Source organism: Manis javanica, chromosome 16, assembly GCF_040802235.1.
Source record: "Manis javanica isolate MJ-LG chromosome 16, MJ_LKY, whole genome shotgun sequence".
Classification (NCBI taxonomy): Eukaryota; Metazoa; Chordata; class Mammalia; order Pholidota; family Manidae; genus Manis; species Manis javanica.
Window position 1 is genome coordinate 61,788,691 of NC_133171.1, and position 24,310 is coordinate 61,813,000.

General features: G+C 40.3%; 4 non-coding genes across 4 annotated transcripts; 2 read left to right on the forward strand and 2 right to left on the reverse strand.

Moving 5' to 3' along the window:
- The first annotated feature begins 284 nt into the window (after positions 1–284).
- Positions 285–357, forward strand: TRNAM-CAU (transfer RNA methionine (anticodon CAU)). Its single transcript has one exon. It is a non-coding gene; the product is annotated as a tRNA-Met (tRNA).
- Positions 358–5,567: 5,210 nt separating this feature from the next.
- On the reverse strand, positions 5,568–5,640 carry TRNAM-CAU (transfer RNA methionine (anticodon CAU)). Its single transcript has one exon. It is a non-coding gene; the product is annotated as a tRNA-Met (tRNA).
- A 2,578-nt stretch (positions 5,641–8,218) lies between these two features.
- Positions 8,219–8,290, forward strand: TRNAQ-CUG (transfer RNA glutamine (anticodon CUG)). The gene has a single exon. It is a non-coding gene; the product is annotated as a tRNA-Gln (tRNA).
- A 424-nt stretch (positions 8,291–8,714) lies between these two features.
- Positions 8,715–8,821, reverse strand: TRNAL-CAA (transfer RNA leucine (anticodon CAA)). The gene is made up of 2 exons: positions 8,784–8,821; positions 8,715–8,760 (listed from the first exon to the last, which is right to left on the reverse strand). It is a non-coding gene; the product is annotated as a tRNA-Leu (tRNA).
- Positions 8,822–24,310: the final 15,489 nt, after the last annotated feature.

Below are 24,310 nucleotides of genomic sequence, written 5' to 3' on the forward strand. Positions count from 1 at the left end.
GCAAGTTCTGGAAAGGAAATCTGGGAAATTTTCCTTGTGGTGTTGGTGGGTGACGGGGGGTGGTGGTGGGGGGGGTCATTAGTTTAGACTGAGAGCGAAGGTAGTAGGCTCAATAGCGACTTTCTTCATCCGATTCAGGTTTTAGAAGCTATTGCACTTTTAAGAAATCGCAGAAGAGCACTTTATTTCCAAAGTTCAAAGTGAAGATAAATCTACCTCAGAACTAGTTTAAGCAAAGTAAAATCCAGTGTTTAATATATAGGATAAAAACGTAATTGTCGTCAGCCTCCTTAGCGCAGTAGGCAGCGCGTCAGTCTCATAATCTGAAGGTCCTGAGTTCGAACCTCAGAGGGGGCACGTATGTTTTACTGTCTGGCTCCTTTAAAATGCTACAGTCTTTGTCCATTGGGCGATTGTGCGAGTTGCAAAGAGTTCAACTACAAACTTTCTCCCTCATGACTGGTACATATAGAGAAACAGATGTTCTTTAGTTCTTTACATGTAATAACTTGTTATCTGCATCTCTTTACAATGGTCTCCTTTGTCCAAGCTCCTCCCATTTCTGTTCCTTCCAGGGACGGTATCCTTTTATTGGTGCAACTTAATTTATAGAAAAATAAAAATGAATGGACAGATAAAGAGAACCTGATATTCCATTTTCCCAGCACGTCTTCTTGTTTCCTTTTCTTATATGCATGCAAACTTCTTGCCTCGTCCTCCATATATAATCTGGTCCTGACTGGGTTTCCCATCTGCTCTGCACTGAATAGTGTTCCACAAAACCGCATGTCCATCCAGAACCTCAGAATGTGACCTTATTTGGAAATAAAGTCTATGTAAATATAATTAGTTAAATAAAGATGAGGTCATACAGGATTACAGTGGATCCTAAATCCAATGACTGGTGGCCTTATAAGGCCATGTGAAGACAAGAGAAACACAGAAAGAAGAAGGACATGTGCAGATGAAGGCACAGACTGAAGTTATGCTGTCACAAGGCAAGAAATACCAAGGATTGCCAGCAACCACCAGATGCTTGGAAAAGCAAGGAAGGATTATTCTCTAGGGCCTTCAGAGGGAGCACAGCCCTGACAATACCCTGATTTTGGACATCTAGCCTCCAAAATGTCTCTGTAAGAAAATTAATTTCTGTTGTTTTAAACCACTCGGTTTGTGATAATTTGTTATGACTGTCCTGGGAAACTAATACACCATTTCATCCCTCATTCCCCAACCTCCCATCACATATAACCTCAACGTATTGTATTTTCTCCAAAGCACGCTCTTATTGCTATATGACTTACCTTGTCATTTCAATTGTTAAACATCTTTATTGTCTATTCTCCACCTATCCCCTTAAATTGTAAATTCCATGAAAATCATCACTGGGTCTATTTTATCCATTCCTGTATTTCCAGTGTCTAGCACAGCATCTGAAAAACAATAAACACTGGTCAAATAAATCAATGAATTAATTCGCATATTAATGTTATTTTTTACCTTTCCTATCACTTCCCTGTTCCCTATCACTATATTACTCCATGCAATCAATATCTCCAATTTGGATAATTGCAGCAATTTCCTCAGATGTGTCCCTCATAAGACACACACCTACTGAAATTCATCCTGCAAGGCCATACCTCTCTGGAAAAAGAGAGAGCAAGACTTGGGCTGCTCCTGCAAAAGACCTGGACTTTGGAGAGTCTGTATTTCAGGATAGCTCTCTCAACAGTTCATTCTAGTACAGACTTAGGGAGCATACAAAAGGAATATCTTAATGGTGCCTTCTGGACCTTGACCTTCTGATTCCAAGAGCCTGCATCTCTCACAGTTTAAGAGATGCAGTTAAGAATCTGGGAAAGTATAAAGAGCTGGATTGCTGGTTCCTTAGAGAACATTTGATTCCTGTTGCAGGCATCACTAGTCAGAATCTGTTCCTCTCCTTTGTAGAACCAGAAACTACTTTTTAGTCCACTCAGAGTTTTTCAGGCTTGCAGAACTGACACAAAAACCAAATGTCAGAGACATTCCAAGCCAGGGTGTGAACATATTATAGCCATACTAGCAGCTGATCAGCATATTCTCTCATGTGTAAATTTTACAGAGGAAATTAAATATTAGAACCTGTAATCAGAATAACAGAAGTAATAAAACATTAATGACTATGAAAGCAAACAATGATGGTCTGGGGCATTCACCACCAAAGAGTCAAGGCAAACCAAGCCACACCAAGCCGACTTAAAGCTATATTGGTCCATGTGGTGGTCCCTGAACAGAGGTGGAAAGAGAGTTGTGATCATTGCATGCTATTTTTCTAAACAATGTTACAATATCATTGGTTAGATGAGATTTTTTAGTTCTATTTAAGTTTTATGCTCATTCCCTTTTTCAAACTTTAGATGTGCAGAAAACCTTTCTCAGCCACTCATTTACCAACCCAACACCTGAGTAGAGCACTCCTACTTCACTCTCAGAGATTTCTACAAATGGTAACCACATCCTTTACAAAGGGGATGTAATAACTTCACTCTGGCTTAACTGTTTTTTAGTCAAATGGGGTTAACAGCAAAGAACAGAATTCTGGCGCAAGGTCATATACTCTTAAGGTACTCCTTTTATGTTACCTGAGACCATCTTACCAGAGAGGTCCATGTGTTCATCTCACTTGTCTGAGAGTCAGACTGGTATCCATTTGGGGCCCAAAATCTTTGACCACAAAGGTTCTTTCCTAGTTTAAAATGCAACGTGTTTCACAAAAGTGGAGTTAGAATTAGGTGCTGAAGCCCAAGAGGACACCCAGATAAGGATTTAGACATAGAACCTCAGATTAAGAGTCTGATACACAAATGACTGAGCTACTCAGACCCCATGAAACAGCTGTTCTCCTCTATGTTCTGGGGTGAGGAAAGCATATAGACAAAGTCTGAATGTCTTCTTTTTAAATTCTGGCCATGTTCTTTTTCCTTATTCCCAAATCTATCCTTGCCCCTCTGAATATGGCTCACAACTACTTCAGTTCCCAGCCCATGGGAACATTTACTGTGGGGACTGTAACCCAAACAATTTCTTCTGAAAGTTGTATATAACCAAAGACGTAAAAACCTGGTTATTGAAGTCCTAACCTTTTGTACCTCAGAACATGGCTGTATTTGGAGACAAATGGTGATTAAGTTAAAATGAGGTCCTTAGGGTGGGCCCTAATTCAATCTAATTGATGTCCTTATATGAAGAGGAAATTTAGACACACAAAGGAATAGCAGGGATGGGGGTGCACAGAGGAAAGACACAGTGGGAAGGCCATCTGCAAACCAAGGAGAAAGTTCTCAGAAGAAACTAAATCTGATGACACCTTGATTTTGGACTTCTAGCCTCCAGAACTGTGGGAAAGTAAATGTCTATTGTTCAAGTCACCTAGTCTGTGGTATTTTGTCACAGAAGCTCTAGAAATCAAATATAACTACACAGCAGGGCCTCCAGTGATTTCATATTTTGATTTTTACAACACATGAAATAACCAAAGATGTACATATATGAACTAAGGACAGTATGAAGGGCTAAGAACAAAGACTGGATTGATTCACTATTTGGGAGTTGAAGGGTACTGTCATGTTAACATACACCTAGAAAAAGCAGATTTGTTTGCCTGCTATTTGTTTCCATCAGCTCTGCCATAAAGAATGATCTTTGACCTGGAATGTATAAACAATCCATATGTCTGGACCAATGGAGAAGTAGAGCGAAATGAGATTAGAGAGAAAAGGCAGACAGAAACCATGTAGGGAGGTGCTTTGTGTGCCGTGAGACTCAGAACGTTTTTCCTATTTGGGGAGTTTTTTAAAGGTTTTAAACAGAAAAGCAATGTGATTTAGAAGATCACTCTGTCAATATGTGATTGGATAGGAGGAAGATGATGCAAGGAGACAGGGAAGGAGGCTCTCTCTCGGGTATTCCAGGTAGCAAGATAGAATCTGAAGGCCTTGGACACTGACTGATAAGTTAAAAGGCAGGCCTAGGATGACTCGCAAGCTTCTAACTGGGGAGACTGGGTTGCTGGAATAACCTAAGAGAGTAACTCTAGGAACAAGAGTATTTGAAGGAGTACAGAATGTGGGAGTCTCAGTGTGGGGTGCAGGAGATCCAAGCAGGGATTCCTGCAAGCTAGAGAAGCTCAGTAGAACCCTCTAGATTAAAGGAGTAAATTGGAAGATAGACAAAGATATTGGTTCAAATGAGGTCACTTGAAAATCCTTCAGAGAAGAAAACAGCACTGAGGAGGGAGCCGTGAGTAACCCTGATAGGTAAACAGAGAAGGGAAGAGGTGTTCTCTGAGAAGACTGAGAATGACCCTGTCACAGAGGTATGAGGACCACTTGGAGAAAGTAATACCTCCAGCAGTTCAGCAAAAGACTGAATGAGTCAAGAAGGGTGTGGTCACCAGTGTCAAATGTATTGAGAGACATCTTTTATATTTAGTCTAGTTTATTGTCCGTCATTCTCCACTAAAATATAATAACTCCATTAGGGTAGGAGTGTTTTCTGTTGTATACAGTGCTGTACCTTCAGCCCCTGTGTATCACTCAAGGTCTAGTTAAGAAATAACACTAGGAAATTCAATTGGGGAGCACTGTGATAACCAAGAGATTATAACTACGGAAACTAGCTATCACTTTCTAGGGCTGGAAGAACAAAACGAAAGAGGTTGGGACCATGGAGCTGTAAGGAGGAAGCATGGTACTGCACCACTGATGCTGCTAGTATGTCTATAGGGCACAGTGAGATGATTCTGGGAATGCATACAGAAAATGGAGGTTAGAATCCACTGCCACTGTTGGGGTAACCCTGACAGGAAGAGTAAAAATCATAGAAGCAGTCCTTCTTCCCTTTTCCTGCCTTCCAGTCTCCCTTGACAGAGAAAACCAAGAGAAATTAGTTATTAGATCACCTAGCATAAATAGGGAGGGTTTCAATAAGCACATTTATAATTGGATTACATACATACATGTACGTTGCCAATTCATCTCCTGTAGCATTAGCATATAAAATCTCCACCTAGGGGTGGGAAATTTAGCATAAAATGAGGAAAAGGCAATCATCAGACACCAAATTTTTCTTATGCACATGTTACAAGTTGTTTGTGTCTTGGTTCATTGATTATCTGACCAAGAGGTCTCTAAACCTAGGACATAGTGGCTCTAAAACTTGTTAAAACAATAGGTTGACATGAAAAACAAAAAGTATTGGAGCCCTACAGAGCCAGTGGTCTGAGTCACAAGGCATTTTATCAGGACTTAGGTATGTGGGGTTGGACTGGTCTCTCCATTTTTTCTCCCTATCTGAAAAGGACCATAAGAAGTTTGGAATATTTAAGTCTTGGTGAAAAAGTCACTATTTTGTGACTATTACATGGTTCAGTTAAACAACAGAAACTACCCTTTCATTTTCATGAATCAATTTCCTATATTTAAAAAAAAGAGATAGTGTACACTTTTCGACTTATGAAATAGAGAAAGAACAAGAAACTTTTTTTCAGTCTTGCTTTCTTTGGCTGTGGAACAGGAAGTCTGCGTTGTCCCCTCTGAGGTTCGAACTCAGGACCTTCAGATTATGAGACTGACGCGCTGCCTACTGCGCTAAAAAGGTACCTGCTTTTTCGGGTTGTTCCACACTTCTACTGGCATCATAAGAAATATTCTTAAATTCTTTGAATAGCAGTGCTTCAAAGTATGACAGAACTGAGATTTAATTCGTGTCCAAAAATATTCAGACTTTGGATAGCAAAGCCACGCAGAATAAGCCAGGGTCGACCACCAGCCCAACCCCACTTCCCTCGCGGACGCTTCCACGAAAACTAGGGGGCTGAGGGCTTAGAGAGGCACCCTTCCGCGAGGCAAAGACTCAAAGCTGGGACTGCGCTCTTCCGCTTCGCTTGTGCGGTTTCGTGGTGGCGCTCGGTCCCCGAGACGGATGCAGGAGGACCTTGGGATTCTTTCCTTGCTTCTCCTTAGCAGCCCCCGGACTCAAAGCAAACGCCCGGGCTGAAGGCCGAGGGCTTACTCCCAGGTCCAGGTGGAGCCCGCAGCTTTCACTGGCATTCTTGGTCTGCGTGACTCTTTCCTGTGTTGGAGACAAACGGGGAAGGAGCCACCTCCCTCGCCACCTGCGGCGTCCCCTTTCAGGGTCAACCTGGGAGCCCTGAGAAAGCGAATGTCGGGGGTCACACAGGCCGGGCGGTTCTCGGGCTGTGCTCCTGAGGGTTGGGGACAACGCTGGAGGAAGGGTCCTAGAGGAGGCGCGGCAGTTCACGAAGAAAGGATGAGAAAGGGGCTAATTCAGGTCGGAGAAAAGCAAGTGAAAAAGCGGCCTGCGGGTGGTACCGTGGCCGAGCGATTAAAGTTCCAGTTCCTCCGGGAACGTGGGTTCAAAGCCCACCGCTACGAGGGATGTCTTCCACCCTCTCTAGCACGGAAATATTTTTTTTGCCGAATAACAGCTCTTACAGGCTTTAAATGCAGGCAGGCTCCTTAGCTCCTACCACCTCTGTTTTCCCAGAAGCTACAGATTACAACCATATACACTGTCCTCAAGTCACATGATAGGCCTTCAGTTAGTTAAGTCAATTAATAAAAAGCTGATGAGCATCTAGCGTGTGTATTACTCCCTACATCATTGTATTTTCACACACACCCCTTCCCCAGAAATATCCAACATATAACAGACCTTCATTTAATTCATTCTTTTATTTTAAAAAGTGTATTCAGCGCCTACTATGTGCCAGGCACTTACTGCAGTAAGATACAGCAGTACTTTCTCATTATTGCATACATAATTGCATACATAATTACATACATTGTTAGATAAATGTTGGATGAATGAATAGCTGTCAGTCTCCCTGAACCCTCTTGCAACTGGAGACAAATCCTGTCTACCACTGTTCTCAGCGTCCCCGCAAGCCTTCTCATTTCACATTTTGAACCTTAATTATGCTGACCTGAGCTGTGGCGACTCACTGCAAGGCGCCTCGCCTTGTCACTCAACTGCCCCTCACATCCCAACTAGGGTCACTCTCCCCTCTCTGCAAGCGTTTCTGCGTCTTCAAGGCTTAGGCGCCCTCTCTCTGCTCCTGGCAGTTCCCTCTGCCCTCAAGGCTTCTCCTCATTCTCAAGGTCTCAGCTTGGAAGTTGCTTTCTCCTGGAAGCCTCCTGTGCTCTCTCCCTCCAGAATTATAATTAGGCACTGAGGATATGGAGAGAACTAGAGAGAGTGTTACAAGGGATTTTGCATTAGAATTATAATAGCCCAAGATGATACAATTTCTACTGTAGTAAAGAGTGAGATTGAACTATGAATGACATCTTAGATATATTGTTACCAGAATAAAGAACGTTACGAAATAGAAAAACAGTACAATGTACAGAAGTACACACCCAAGATGCAACATTTATCCCCTTTAGACTTGACAGGTTTAGCCTATGGAGGGAAGGAAAAGGAAAGCTCAAAGAAGTCTAACGCTGGGCTATCCCACTGAATATTCATTCGTTCGTTCATTTATACATTCATTTACTCATCCTTTCATCTGTGCGTTCATGCAACAAGCATTGATTAAGCTTGTACTACATACCAGACCTTGGTGTATCAAAGAGAAATGAGGGCCCGTCCTACACTTAAGGTATTTGGGAATGAGAGGACAGATTTTAAAATTTCAAGCCTATACTTACAGCTGAGCAGGAGGCACCAAGACACTCCGAGGTTGCTCTAGAGGCATCTGCAGGTATTCTAGAATGAGTAAGTAAAGCTGTTGAAAGGAGATATTATATTTTCTTTTCTCCCTTTTAAACGATGCAATTAAAATCCACAGTTTCTGCATGGTGGGAATGAAGGAGAATCAAACCGTCAGAGGAAACAATATTCTCGGATCAGAACTATCCCCTGCTCCTGTCATCTAGGGAAAGAAACGTGGGAAGAGGACGCAATGGAAACAGAAAAACCCCTCCCAGTCACCTCCCACACTGTTTGGCTTTTCTATTGCCCTATGGTTGGAAAATGCAGACATTTTTCCATCCAAGAAAAATGTCCCCATAAACTTTTAAAAAATCAATTAGGAAGAAGAGGCAGAACTTTTGTTTAAAGTACTAGTTCATTTCCAGGTGTATTCTGCACGTCTTTCTCATTTAAAAATAAAAGTGAAAGATAAATAGGGTGCGTTTACCTCCAGCAGGCGGGTTCCATGGTGTAATGGTTAGCACTCTGGACTCTGAATCCAGCGATCCGAGTTCAAATCTCGGTGGAACCTTTGGTGTTATTCCCTCACCTTTTGACCTTCCAAACATATATAATGTACTGGGAACCCTTCCGGCACTTCTGTTTTTGATGCGCTCAGGCAACGAGGAAGAACACAAGACCATATGGTCCCTATGTCCCGTGAGTTCAGGACCTGCATGTAATCACGGAGTCTGGATACAAGGCTTTCATCTGCTTTCATCAGATAAATTTTTCTCTCAGGACGCCCCCGGGTTTCGAACGTTTAGTAAACGCGTCTTTAATGAACAACCAGAGCAGAGTAGAACGTAATCCACGATAAAGCAGCAACCAAAACGGAGAAAGGAAACAGACCCCGTTGAGGATCCGTCCCGGGGATAGAAAAGGAAAAGGTAGGGAGAAAAATGAAAACATAAGAGTGGTGAAACAGTGATTGAGATTAAAGGGAAAAAAATGTATGTCAGAAGTGGGATTCGAACCCACGCCTCCACAAGGAGACCAGAACCCTCCAGGTGAGGAAGACTAAACTTGAGTCTGGCGCCTTAGACCACTCGGCCATCCTGACAGCCGCCTGCTCTGCTCAATGAATATATTCTTCAGTTATCCTAAGTGTGTGTGCCCACTGTAAGGCACTGGATGTCTTGCAGCAGAGGGCTTGTTCAAGAAACGGGAATCTAAATGCTTACAAACTAACTGAGCCTTTCTCTCAGTGTCTCAGTGGGAGCAGGAGTGAGGCTTGCCAGGCTTTCTCTTTGATCCAGGCCACAACTGGCCTTTTCTCTCCTCTCTGCAGTTCCCTGCACGTCCGGGGCACCGGAGCGCAAGGATCCCAACCATCAGGAACCAACTCCAGAATGAACAAGAGAGAATCCCTTTACCCCGACAAGAAGCACCTGGCGTGGGGTGGGCTAGCGAAAAGACGTCTGGCAAACCAAACCAACTGACGGGAGCTCAACGCGGGGAGAAGCGAGCGAGCCAGTGTAGACCTGGGGAAAACCGCCGAGTTAGTATGCCCAGAGAGGGGCAGTGAGTGGGGTTTAGGGGCCTTGAGCGTAAAGACTGGCTGTTGTGAGTTGGAGGAGCTGGCCTTTTCGGGAATTGAAAGAGGGACAATCGCGCGAGTGAAAAATCAGAGTGGCGTGAAGAGGAAGCCGGCTCTGACCCCAAATCCCGAGATCCCTTCCTCCGCCAAACTCCAGAACCCCACAGGCAGGTTCAGCCCTGCTCGGTCTCCTTGTGGCAAGAGGTTTAAGGTTTGTCAGTGAAACTGATCCCAGGGATAAAGAACCACAGACATTGACATTTGAAGGTCCCCCAAGGAAATAGCCGGGTCTCCAAGCGATCCCCAAAGACCCTCCAAGTCTGCAAGGTTGGTCCATCCCCACGCAGCTTTCATAATCGGGTTTTTAGTTCCTTATTTTAAATATGAACTACGACCAAGAATCACCAGATGTTTTTGAAATAGTTCCACAGACAAGGACAGGAGGCAAGGCAAGGAACTAAGATGAAACAAACACAATGCAAGAAACTAGATTTTTTGTTGTTGTAATTAAATCTTTGGTAAGATACTGAATTCATGAAACAAGGAAAGAGGAGGAGAGTTCTTAAAATTAATATGATGATGGCAGATTTTTTTAAAACTATTTCAAATAAAGATGTAGAAATTGCCCAGAAAGTGTGGGGTAGACATGGAAAGTAGGAGAGAATAAGAAAATAAAAGGGTGTAAACCACAATGTTGCTCATGTAATTGTATATTAATGATACCAAAATTTAAAAAAAGAAAAGAAAAAGGTGTATAGCAGAAAGTATGGCATCAGACTACCGAGGTTTCCAGGAAGAGAAAAGGAGAAAATGAAAGAAAGGAGATAAAGACATAACACAAGATTATTTTCTAGAATTGACGATTTTAAATCTCCAGATTAAAAAAGGCCCATCAGAAGCCTCACATCAATGCTTATAATCATGAAATATCAGAACCTAAGGGATAAAGTGAAGATCCTCAAAGTTTCCACAGAGAAAACAAACAGGTTGAATATAAAGGATTAGGAATCAGAATGGCATCTTTCTTCTTAACAGCAACACTGAAAGCTGGAAGGCATTAAAACAATGCCTTATAAATCATTTCCATGAAGGAAAATAATTTCCACACTAGATTTCTGAACCCAACCAAACAATCAAGCATGAGGGGACATTTTCAATCTTGTAAGGTCTCAAAAAAAATTTACCTCCCATGACCCCTTTCTCAGGAAGCTTCTGAGGAATTATTCCACCAGACAGGGAATTAAACTCAGAAAAAGGAGGGTGTGAAATCCAGTAATAGGGGACCTAACACAAGAAAGAGGTGAAGATAAGTTCCAGGGTGCCACTGCGTAGAGAGCAATCATCTAAAGTGAAACAGAAGAATGAAGCACAAAAGGAAGTTTTCAAGGAGAAGAATGGAACTGACATGTTGCCTTATGTGTTTGACCACAAAATAGTGTTAGAAAACTGGTGTTAAATTAGGAATCAATATTTAGGAAAGTAAGACATGAAAGGCAATCATTAATTCCAGCAAGAACAAAGGTTGTCAAAGAAAGAAAAAGTAATTGTGTATATCACATAGCTCAGCTGTGAAAAGTATTATGAAGTCATACTGATGAAAACTCTGAATATTGATATAACTAAAACTGAAATGTATATGAACATAAATTATTATATTCAAGTATTTATTTAATAAATATTGTTGAATTAATGAATGAACAAATAAATATATCCACAAGAAGAGATTCATGAAGAATACATGCTGAAGTAAAAAGGATTCCTATTAATATAGTCTTATAATAAAATACATTATTGCTTATTATATCTTCATGAATACATTAGTTTTATGTTACTCATTCTTTCCTCCCTCTGCTCAACTAAGGATAAATGAAATCTTCCCTAAAATGCTATTATTAAAACAAATAACCATCTTAATGTCAGTTATAACACAGAAATCTTTAAAAGCTACTAAAACCATCCCAACATATATGAATTGATGTAGATTTTATAATCAGTTAAACAAGTAGATTTGGTGAATTAGTTTTCCATTAGTGCATTTATTTTTTGCTTTTAGGACAAAGTGTTAAGATGAAGTGAATGCACATATGCATTTACAAATTTGTGGTATAACTTTCCAATAAATGATGCTGGGCCAATTGGGAAAAAAAAATAGACCTAGACTCCGATCTACACAAAATGCAAAAATGAATTCAAAATGGATCATCCACCTAAATATGAAAGGGAAAGTAAAGCTACTATCTTACTGAACTTATCTTAATGAACTTAGGGAGACTATCTTAATGAACTTGGGGTTGGCAAGATTTCAAAAACAGGAAGTGGAAACCAAAAATAAAAAAGTTGATAAAGTGGAATTCATCAAAACTAAAAACTTCTACCCTCCTACACTGTTGGTGGGAATGTAAACTGGTGCAGCCACTACAAAGCAGTATGTAGGTTCCTCAAAAAACTAAAAATAGAAATACCATAGGCCAGTAACTCTACTTCTGGGAATTTACCAGAAGAAAACAAAATCTCTGATTTGATAAGATATATGACCCCCCAAGTCTATTGTTGCATTATTTACAATAGCCAAGGTATGGAAGCAACCTAAGCATCCATCAATAGATGAATGGATAAAGAAGATGTGGTATACACAACATGGAATATTATTCAGCCATAAAAAAGAAAGAAATCCTGTCATTTGTGACAACATAAATGGACCTAGAGGGTATTATGCTCAGTGAAATAAGCCAGGTGAAGAAAGACAGATACCACATGGCTTCACTTATATGTGGAATCTAAAAACAAACAAAACAAAATGAACAAAACAGTAGTAGATTCATAGGCACTGAGAGGTGACTGGTGGTTACCATGGGGGAGGGACTGGGGTTGGTGAAGGGGGTGGGTGAGGGAAATAAATGGGGACAAAAATCTCAATCATAATATAAATGATTCACAGGGATGGAAGTGCAGCATGGAAAATATAACCAATGGTTCTGTAACATCTTTCTATGTTGACAATTCATAACTGCACTAGTGGATGTGAGGATTTAATAATGTGTGTAACTGTTGAATCACTGTGTTGTATACTTGAGTGCAATATAATGTTGTGTATCAGCTATACTTCAATAGAAAAACTAAAAACTTCTATTCATCAAAAACACCATTAAGAAGTTAAAAAGGAAGCCACAAACTGGTAGAAAACATTTGCAAAACACATTATCTGACCAAAGGGATCATCCTGAATATATAAAGCACTACTACAAATCAACAAGAAAAACACAAATACCTTATTTTTTAATAGGCAAAAGACTTGATCAGAAACTTTACTAAAGAGGCCATTCAAATGCTCAGTAAACTTATGAAACGATGGTCAATATCATTAATTATCAGGGAAATGTAAACTAAAATCACAATGAGATACCATTACAAATCTACCTGAATGACTAAAATTTATAATTATATAATAATTACATACATATTATATACAATATTTGGTATGTTGGTGAGTAAGTGGAGCAACTAAAATTCTCATGCATTGTTAAAAGAAATGTAAGTTGGTACGATCGCTTCAGAAAATTTTTTGGCAATATCTGAAAATTAAATATATACCTATCCTGTGATCCATCAGTTCCACTCCTAGAAATGAGTACATTTGTCCACCATATATAAGACATAGATAACAATGTCCAGGGAAACTTTATTCATGAAAGACAAGAACTTAAGACAGCTCAATACCCATTAATGGCAAAAATTATTTTTAAAATGTTATACATTACAGTGAATCATTATACAGCAGAAAAATCATTGAATTACTGCTATAGATAAGAATGAATCTTACAGAGAAAATGAGTAAAAAAGTACTTACTATATGATCTTATATGAAATTCAAACCAGTATTTCTAGAAATTTGGAAGTGATTTTTGTGGGTAACCGATGGGTTGGTATTGGCGAGGAAGAAGCATGAAAGAGCCTTCTGAGATGCTGAAAATGTTCATTTTGATTTGGACAGATAGTTCATCCAATACATTGGATGTATTTGAATGCATAGTTCATTAAGCTATCCACTGACAACTTGTGTACTTTATGTATATTTTGTCTTGATGAGTTTAAAATTACAATATAAGACAATTTCTTATTCATGGTCAATTAGATGCTACACAAGGTAAACTCTGAAGATATTGAAAGAAAGGAGAAATTGTGTCTTGAGAAGACAGGGAAAGTCTTATGAGAGGCTGATTCTGGAGGGAGTTGGGTCACCTGCAAGGAAAGCAGAGGCATCTGCTTGTTCAGGTTTAGTGCAGAAAGGGAAAAGAAATGGTGCCAGAGCTCACAAAGCTGTAATCTTCTTCAGGCCCAACATACCCTAGACTCTGATAATTTCTCCCTTGCAGTTCAAGACTCCTACCTGTGCTATTTTTTTTCATCGCATCTGTCTCTTCCTTCATAGCACTTGTTATAATTAATAACCATATATGAATTAGTTTAATAACCTAATGTCTCTCCTTATTCTAATTATTTTGTACTAGGAAACAAACTGTCCCAAAACCTAGGGCTTACTGGGGTAATTCTTCTACACAGGCATGGACTGGTGTCTCAGAATGTACCCCTTTGGTGGTTGAGCTGCTGCTCTTCATTCAACATACCTAAAGCTTTGTCAGGGAATGGCTCAAAGGCTAACTCAGCTTAGCCCCTCTACCCCTCTACAGAGTCCCATGTTGGACTCTATAGTGCCAGATGTTGTTATGGACTGAATTGTGTCCCCTCAAAATTTCTATGCTAAATCTCTAATTCCCAGTGTGACCATATTTGGAGATAAGACCTTTATGGAGGTAATTAAGGTTAAATGAAGTCATATGGGTGGGCCCTAATGCAATAGTACTGGTGTCCTTATAAGAAGAGGAAGAGACACCAGGGGTAGTTGTGCACAGAGAAAAGGCCATGTGAGGAGATAGAGAGAAGGTGGCTGTGTTCTCTCTGCCAAGGAGCAAGGCTTCAGGAGAAACCAACCTGCTAACACCTTGATCTTGGGACTTCCAGTCTCCAGAAAATAAACTGAGAAAAAAACACTTCTGTTGTCAAACCACATAGTCTGGTGTTTTGCTATGGCAGCCTGAGAAGACTAATACAGACATCTTCCTTGGTGGCTAAGGACTCAAAGAGACCAAGGTTGAGGATGTCAGTCCTCTCACAGGCCAGGCGTGCTATGGTGCAGTACCTCTCTGCCATACTCTATTGATCAGAGCATTTGTAGGCCAGCCCATATTCAAGAAAGCTCCTGACTGTCTTTGGAATTTATGTCTATTTATTCCCCAAAAGTACATGATTAAACTTTGATTTTTTTCTCCTGTAAACCTTATGTCAATTTGATTCTTAAACCAGGTAGATGTGAAGGAAATGTCTTCCTCTCCAATAACTGCAAAGCAGAAATGCCTCCAGGCTACTGAGTCTTTTGACCACTTATTTCCAAGGTTCTTTAATTGTACTCCTAGTGATACCCTCCACCTTATTTTCTGTACACCCTTCACCAGCCATCTATCATTTCCATATCAATGAGAGATCAAAGGCAGGAAGAAACTGTTACAAGGAAAGATACAGGTCCAACATGGAGTCACTTCCACTAGGGCAAGTCACCAAATCAGGCCTAATACCTAAATCTAATTTTATATTTTCACCCTCTTCCATAAAATGTAGTCAGTCAGGAATTTCATGGTCAGCATCATCAATAAGATAATTCATCACATGAACTTTCTCCATCTTCTCTAAAAGAAGATGAGGTCATTGGCATCATAATGAGATAGGGCAGGGAAATGGGGCAAGGGTCACGCCATTGTAAAATCTTAGCCTTTAAAAAAGGCCCAGGGTATTCTTTAACTTAATTTATATGCTATTCTTCTTCTTCTTCTAACCCCTTAGTCATTTAAGTAAATTTGTAACCAGGACAGGAGATAGACCTCTGAAATGTAAATGAACCTAATGTGGATAAAGAATGCTGAGATCTGGACCAACACAGTCACTAAATAACCCTATTCTTAAGACAAAAATTTAAAGGAATTATGGATCAGCTGTATACATCATGCCTTATCCTGACCCCTACCCAAAACTCTTATAAAACCCCAAAGCCTAAACCCTTAAGTGCACCTCTCTGAGGTTGTCTGAGTGTGTACTGTCTCAGATAAAATAAACTTCCTTGTTGCATAAGCCCATTGCACTTGTCTCTGAATTCTTTTCCATGATAAAAGATAAGAACTTGCTGTTGACCTCCACCTCTGGGGTAAATGTCTTTGTCACTTTGCTATTTCATTCAGCTTTCCTGTCTTAACACAACCCTCTTCTCTGTGACTCAGTTCAGACCAGTAGGAAACTGGAAGTTCTCAGAACATAAACTCACTCCATCCAGTACTCTGTAGCTCCCCCAAATCCAGGTATGGTAAGGGCTTTGTTCCCACACTGTGCAGATTCAGTGGACACTACACACCAGGTGATCCTGGCTTTAGGAGTTGGCAAGGGACTTGCCCCATTCAGAACAGGAGTTCAATGAGCTTCACTTTCCTCCCTCTGCTCTTCCTGCTCCTTCCTGCCTGCATGGCTACTGCCACTCACTACCACTCTTGCTTTAATGAATTCCTTCCTTACCTACACTTGTCTGACCTGGGCAAGAGTTCTTTCTCATCAGAGTTGAGAATCCTCCCATTTCAGCTGAGGTTTCACCTAGTGCACAGGGAAAGATGTCCCCAGATGCAGCTGCCTAACAATAAGACCCGAAGCTCTCCCCACTGAGAGAAAGTGACCTTGACTGAACAATCCTTTTTATTTTGCTAGTAACTTCTCCGCCTCCTCCTCCGACTCTCCTGTCTATAAAAACCTTTCATTCTTTATGATTCCACAGAGCATCTCCCTACTTGGTGGGGAATTTATTAATCACTTAATAAAGTCAACTAAATCTTCAAATTTACTTGGATGAATTTTGTTTTTTAATAAAGCTGAAAGTAACTGCAACATTTCCTATTTTGCCACTTTTTCCAAACTACCCTGAAATGCTTTTCCAAGTTGGAGTAAGATGAATGATCAAAGAGCAGGCTTTTAACTTACACAGAATTTGAGACATTTCTAATAGTTTTATGAAGGTTTTCTCATCTTGTGTTCATGGTATTTGTGTAGTAAGGAATTTGGCCATACCTACAAAGAGGTCTGGCCTTTGTCTTCTTTGGGCAGTAACCACTAGACACTTGAAATGTCCTTAGTGATAGGGCCGACTGTTATTCCTGGTGGGTCCTCTGAGCACGGTAACAGTTTATGTTAATAAATGACACAGCATGGGCTGTGCACATGCTTCACAGAGCTGTTTCAGGAGAACTTTTGGTTTGGCTGAGGAAACATTGGAAAATAAAGGAGAAAGGGAAAAGAGGAGGACTAAGGAGGATTTGACCCTAGCCCTATTTCACATACTATTTTGAGTGACTTTGGAGAGAAGGGTGAAAGCCAAGAGTCCAAAAGAAGTATTTCATATTCTGAAAATTAGGTTAACAATAGTGTTAATTCAGGGCTTGTGACAGAAACTACTAATATCCATTCTCACCTTCTTCCTTGCTTACAAACCCAGGGTTTTATCCTGGCTAGCAATGTGTTCAGAAATACAGCACCCCCTAACCTCCTTTTGCAGTGGCTGAAGATACTTAAGTGGAAGTTATTGCAGAGTAGAAAAGCCTTCTGAGTAGGATCTTCAAAGGCAGGGTGATGATTTGCCCTGATTTATCTGGGACACTTCCTTTTTCCATCCGTTGTCCTTGTAAAATTAGTACACAACCCTCCACCCTGATCCCACCCATCTCAAAGGTGTTCAAGTTTGGACAATGAATTAAACAGCCACCTTCTTTAGAAAGGGAGTTCATTTAATTGGGGGTCAAGTATCTTTTGCCCTTTCCCCTTTCCTTCCAGATTATGAAACACCAGCAAGCATCTTGGACTAGGAAATGACTTTGAGGGTAGATGCCATGCCAAGAATGTGGAGCACAAAAATAGAAAGAGACTGAGCCACTGGGGGTGATAAATCTGACATGCTAGCCCTGAACCACCTTCTTCTGGTCTTCTTTACATGAGAGAGATAAAAGATCTGTCATATTTAAGCACCTTATTTGGGTTTCTTATCATAACCAGAAGAACCTAAAGGGTGTAAGGCCCAAGTGACTAGCAGAGTCAGAGTAGAGGGAAGATGACTTATCAGACTTTGTTTCACCAGCAGCTGGTCCAGTCCACTCTGTAATACCCATGAGGTTTACAGGGTTTTGACATCAAGGATGGATCTTGGCTGGCACTGACCTGTGAGCATGATCTCAGCCCCTTGCAACATTGGTTCTGGGATGAGTACTAAAACCAAACATGAACCAAGCAGCACATAGCATTCCTCTGTCCACAGTGATTAGTGCAAAATACAGGGCTTTGCTGGTTGTGAGAACATAAAACATGGAAGATAAAACATGGAAGCTGAGATAGGCAGAAAGTTTTTAAAATGTTTTTTACTTTGAGATTATTTTGTATTCATATATAGTTGTAAGAAATAATAGAAATACAGTATACCCTTTATCCAATCTCCTCCAATGGTAACATCTAGCAATCTTGCATTAGAACAATATCACAACCAGGAAATTGACATTGATATCATTATTCAGATTTCACTCATTTTTATATGTACTTATGTATGTGTGTATTTAGCTCTATGCAATTTTATCATATATATAGATATTGAGGGGGAGCAGATTTTGCCACGCTAAAATATGTCTCTTTGGCATAAGGATTATTTTGAGCTAAAGACAATCAAAACCCAGCAGACTCAGAAAAAGTGCTTTACCTCCCACTCAGCTGCCTAAACTTACATTGGAAGGGGGGCCTGTACCAGGAAAAGAGCTATTATCAGAGATACCACTTTACCTACCCACTTATCTGCATAACAAGGCAATCTTTATGTTCCAAACGTCCCTCTCCTTCCTGTGAATGGTTTTCCTCCCCTTTGTGTTCCCAGAACCCTCCCCCTTTCCTTAGCTCAGGTTGGTATATAAGCCTCATTTACCTCATTGCCCTTTCTTTGTGTCTCACATTTTAGTGGGGCTCCTGTACACATGAAGTTTGCTTCTTTTTCTCTTACTAATCTGTCTTATATCAGTTTAATTATTAGTTCAGCCAAAGAACCTAAAAGGAAGAAGGAAATAGTTTTCCAACCCTACAATATCATGTGACCAACACCACAAACAAGATACAGAACTGTTCACAATCACAGGGATCCCTTATGCTACTCTTTTATAGTCATAGATCTCTCTTCCCTTCTCTCCAAACAGTGACAACCTATCTCCATAATTTTGTTTTTTCAAGAATGTTATGAATGAAATCATGCACAATGTAACCTTTTGAGTTTGACTTTTAAAATTCATCATAATGCCTTTGCAATCCATCCAAGTTGTGTGTTTCAATGATTCATTCCTTATTGCTGAGAAATATTCCTAATTAGGGATGTGCCACAGTTTAACCACTCACCATTGAAGGACATTTGGGTTGTTTCCAGTCCTGGCTATTATGCATAATGCTTTATGAAAATTTTTGTGTGAATGTAAGTTTTCATTTCTCTGGGATAAATGCCCAATGATATCCAGATTTTGAGACTTTAAGTCATGATAGCCATTTGGATACTTCATCAGCAAGACCTCCCCTGACCACCCAGTATAAATAATACCCAAGTCACTCTCCATCCTCCATATCCAGATTCATTTTTCTTCATGGCTTCTTTCATACTATGTATTTTTTTTCACACTATGTATTATTTCTTGGTTTGCTTTATTGTCCATCTTTCTCTCTAGACAGCAATTCAGAGTCCAGGAACTTTGTTTTTTTTCTTGCAGTATACCAGAGATTTGAAGAGAGCCTTGTACACAATAGGAAGTCAACAAGCACTTAATAATAGGTGAATGAATGAATGAATGAATGGAAGCACAAACATCTTTCCATATTAGTATATATAGATTTAATTTTTTTAGAAAATAGTATTCTATTGTATTCCTGCATAGTATTGTCATTAAATTGTCTCCTATTGAAGCATATTTATGGTGGTTTTAGTATTTTACAAATCTAAACAATGCTATAATTACAATCCAAATATAATCAATCATATTTGTGCAAATGGGAGAGAAGTGAACTAAATGGTTCAGAGTATGCATTTAAAAATTTTTTTTAGCTATTGCTGCATTGCTCTCAATAATATTCCCCAATTTACAATCCCACAGTGTACTGGAATGCCTATATGCTCACATTCTCACTAATACTGAGTATTATTGAGTTTTTAAATGTTTACTCTCACAAATTAAAAGCAGCATTACATTACTTTATTTCATTAATAGTGAGTGCATTAAGCCTCTTTTCACATATTTATCAACTATTTGATCTTTTTCCCTATACTGTTTGTTCATATTGTTTATTCATTCTCTCTCTCCCCACTACTCTGCCTTTTACTTATGTTTGTAAAAGTATTTTGTCTCTCAAGGAGATTCATCTTCTGCTTTACTTGCTAAAAATACTTTTTCCTAATTTACCTTTTTCATTTGACTGTGTGGAGGTTCTTTTCTTTATAAAAGTTGTTGATTGTTGTCACGGGAACATGGCGGCATGAGTAGTTCAGTGGAAATCTCCTCCCCAAAACATATATTTATGAAAATACAATAAATACAACTATTTCTAAAAGAGACACCAGTGGATGCACTACAACAGCCAGGATACTTATACATATGCGAGAACTCAACATCACATGAAGGGGGTAAGATACAAGCCATGGCCAGGCAGGACCCGAACGCCCCCCCAACTCCAGAACCCAGCAAGAAGAAAGGAGTTGGAACGGGTAGGGAATGAAAGCCCAGGACTGCTAAAAAACCAGCTATAAATCTGCACCCAGAGCACAGACACAAGGTGCACGGGGTGCTGGATACTAGAGAAACAGAAAAGCAAAACCTGTGGGCAGGTCCCCACAACCAGCACCCCTGAAACAAAAGAAAAGTGAGTGCTTTCTGCAAGTCTTAAAGAGACAGGGACCCCACAGCTGGACAAAGTTGTCCCGGCACACTTAGCCAGCAGCTGGGAATCCCAGGGAACTTTAGGTGCCCTAAACCCCGAGGCAGCAGTGCAGCTTTGAAGCTCCTCACAGCACTAAGCAGCCTGCCAGTCGTTGCTCCAACTGACGCACACCCTGACACACTGCCCAGTACTAGGAGAGTGGCAGCATGCGCCAGAGGCGGCGGCGCCGGAGGGGACCGGGAGTGGATCACGTGTGCCGGCGGCACCAGAGGGGAACAGGAATGGCTCGTGCAAGCCTGACGCAGCAGCAACCAAACAGCCTGGGTGCGGTATGCGCGCGCTGGCGGCAGTGGCACCAGAGGAGTCTGAGAGAGGCCCGCGTGCACCTGCAGTGGTGCCAGAGGGAGCAGCCACACTCCCAGCAGCCACTCAGAATCCCAGCCTGATGCACACCTGCCTGAGTCAGACCCAAAGGCCGCTGCTGGCACACAGCTTCCCAGTAGGGGCAACGCTGTTGCAGAGGAGCACACCTGGCATGCCTGCCATTACCCACAGGGATCCGCTGCTCTTATGGAGACCCCATCCACAGCAGCTTAGGGGATTAACCCGGTGGCTGCTCCAGGAGTGCGGGTAACTGACACAGGCAGCGGAGAAGGGCAGGGCATCCAGCAAGCAGGAAAGGACTTTCTTCTCCCAGCTGACAGACCCTCAACCTGCCTACAACCACCACTATCACCATGAAAAGGCAAAAAAATTAAGTCCAGTCCAAGATAGTTCAGACAACACCTGAGAGAGGATCGGCAGAGACGGACCTAACCAGTCTCCCTGAGAAAGAATTCAAAATAAAAATCATAAACATGCTGACAGAGCTGCAGAGAAACATAAAAGAGCTAAGGGATGACGTCCGGAGGTAGATTACAGAAATGAAACAATCTCTGGAAGGATTTATAAGCAGAATGGATAAGATGCAAGAGGCCATTGATGGAATAGAAACCAGAGAACAGGCATGCATAGAAGCTGATGCAGAGAGAGATAAAAGGATCTCCAGGAATGAAACAATATTAAGAGAATGGTGTGACCAATCCAAAAGGAACAATATCCACATTATAGGGGTACTAGAAGAAGAAGAGAGAGAAAAAGAGATAGAAAGTCTTTGAAGAAATAATTGCTGAGAACTTCCCCAAACTAGGGGAGGAAATAGTTGCTCAGACTACGGAAGCACAGAGAACTCCCGAGAGAAGGGACCCAAAGAGGACAACACCAAGACACATAATAATTAAAATGGCAAAGATCAAGGAAAAGGACAGAGTATTAAAGGCAGCCAGGGAGAGAAAAAAGGTCACCTACAAAGAAAAACCCATCAGGCTATCATCAGACTTCTCAACAGAAACCTTACAGGCCAGAAGAGAATGGCATGATATATTTAAAACAATGAAATAGAAGGGCATTGAACCAAGGATACTGTATCCAGCACGATTATCATTTAAATATGAAGGAGGGATTAAAAAATCCCCAGACAAGCAAAAGTTGAGGGAATTTACCTCCTACAAACCACCTCTACAGGGTATCTTAGAGGGACTGCTCCAGAGGGGAGCACTCCTAAAAACAACACAGAACAAAACACCCAACATATGAAGAATGGATGAGGAGGAATAAGAAGGGAGAGAAATAATCATCAGACTATGTTTATAATAGCTCAATAAGCGAGTTTAAGTTAGACAGTAAGGTAGTAAAGAAGCTAACCTTGAAACTTTGGTAACCACGAATCTAAAGCCTGCAATGGCAATAAGTGCATATCTTTCAATAATTGCCCTAAATGTAAATGGACTGAATGCACCAATCAAAAGACACAGAGTAATAGAATGGATAAAAAAGCAAGACCCATTTATGTGCTGCTTACAAGAGAATCACCTCAAACCCAAAGACATGCACAGATTAAAAGTCAAGGGATGGAAAAAGATATTTCATGTAAACAACAAAGAGAAAAAAGCAGGTATTGCAATACTAGTATCAGACAAAATAGACTCCAAAATAAAGAACATAACAAGAGATAAAGAAGGACATTACATAATGATAAAGGGCTCAGTCCAACAAGAGGATATAACCATTATAAACATATATGCAGCCAATAGAGGAGCACCAATATATGTGAAACAAATACTAACAGAATTAAAAGAGTAAATAGAATGCAATGCATTTATTTTGAGAGACTTTAACACACCACTCACTCCAAAGGACAGATCCACCAGACAGAAAATAAGTAAGGACACAGAACAACACACTAGAACAGATGGACCTAATAGACATCTACAGAACTCTACATCCAAAAGCAACAGGATACACATTCTTCTCAAGGGCACATGGAACATTCTCCAGAATAGACCACATACTAGCCCACAAAAAGAGCCTCAGTAAATTCCAAAAGATTGAAATCCTACCAACCAACTTTTCAGACCAAAAAGGTATAAAGCTAGAAATAAATTGTACAAAGACAGCAAAAAGGCTCACAAAAACATGGAGGCTTAACAACATGCTCCTAAATAATCAATGGAACAATGGCCAAATTAAAGTGGAGATCCAGCAATATATGGAAACAAATGAGAACAACAACACAAAGCCCCAACTTCTGTGGGATGCAGCAAAAGCAGTCTTAAGAGGAAAGTATATAGCAATCCAGGCATATTTAAAGAAGAAGAACAAACCGAAATGAATAGTCTAACATCACAATTATCAAAATTGGAAAAAGAAGAACAAATGAGGCCTAAGGTCAGCAGAAGGAGGGACATAATAAAGATCAGAGAAGAAATAAATAAAACTGAGAAAAATAAAACAATAGAAAAAAATCAATGAAACCAAGAGCTGGTTCCTCGAGAAAATAAACAAAATAGATAAACCTCTAGCCAGGCTTATTAAGAGAAAAAGAGAGTCAACACACATCAACAGAATCAGAAATGAGAAAGGAAAAATCACGACGGACCCAAAGGAAACACAAAGAATTATTAGCGAATACTATGAAAACCTATATGCTAACAAGCTGGAAAACCTAGAAGAAATGGACAACTTCCTAGAAAAATACAACCTTCCAAGACTGACCCAGAAACAAAAAATCTAAACAGACAAATTACCAGAAACAAAATTGAATCAAAAAACCACCCAAGAACAAAACCCCTGGGGCAGATGGACTTACCTCAGAATTTTATCAGACATACAGAGAAGACATAATACCCATTTTCCTTAAAGTTTTCCAAAAAATAGAAGAGGAGGGAATACTCCCAAACTCAGTCTATGAAGCCAACATCACGCTAATACCAAAACCAGGCAAAGAACCCACCAAAAAAGAAAACTACAGACCAATATCCCTGATGAAAGTAGATGCAAAAATACTCAACAAAATATTAGCAAACCGAATTCAAAAATACATCAAAAGGATCATACACCATGACCAAGTGGAATTCATCCCAAGGATGCAAGGATGGTACAACATTTGAAAATCCATCAACATCATCCACCACATCAACAAAAAGGACAAAAACCACATGATCATCTCCATAGATGCTGAAAAAGCACTCAACAAAATTCAACATCCATTCATGATAAAAACCCTCAACAAAATGGGCATAGAGGGCCAGTACCTCAACATAATAAAGGCCATATATGATAAACCCACAGCCAGCATCACACTGAACAGTGAGAAGCTGAAAGCTTTGCATCTGAGATCAGGAAGAAGACAGGGATGCCCACTATCCCCACTGTTATTCAACATAGTACTAGAGGTCCTAGCCATGGCAATTAGACAAAACAAAGAAATACAAGGAATCCAGATTGGTAAAGAAGAACTTTAAACTGTCACTATTTGAAGATGACATGATATTGTACATAAAAAATCCTAAAGAGTCCACCCCAAAACTACTAGAACTAATATCAGGAATTCAGCAAAGTTGCAGGATACAAAATTAACACATAGAAATCTGTGGCTTTCCT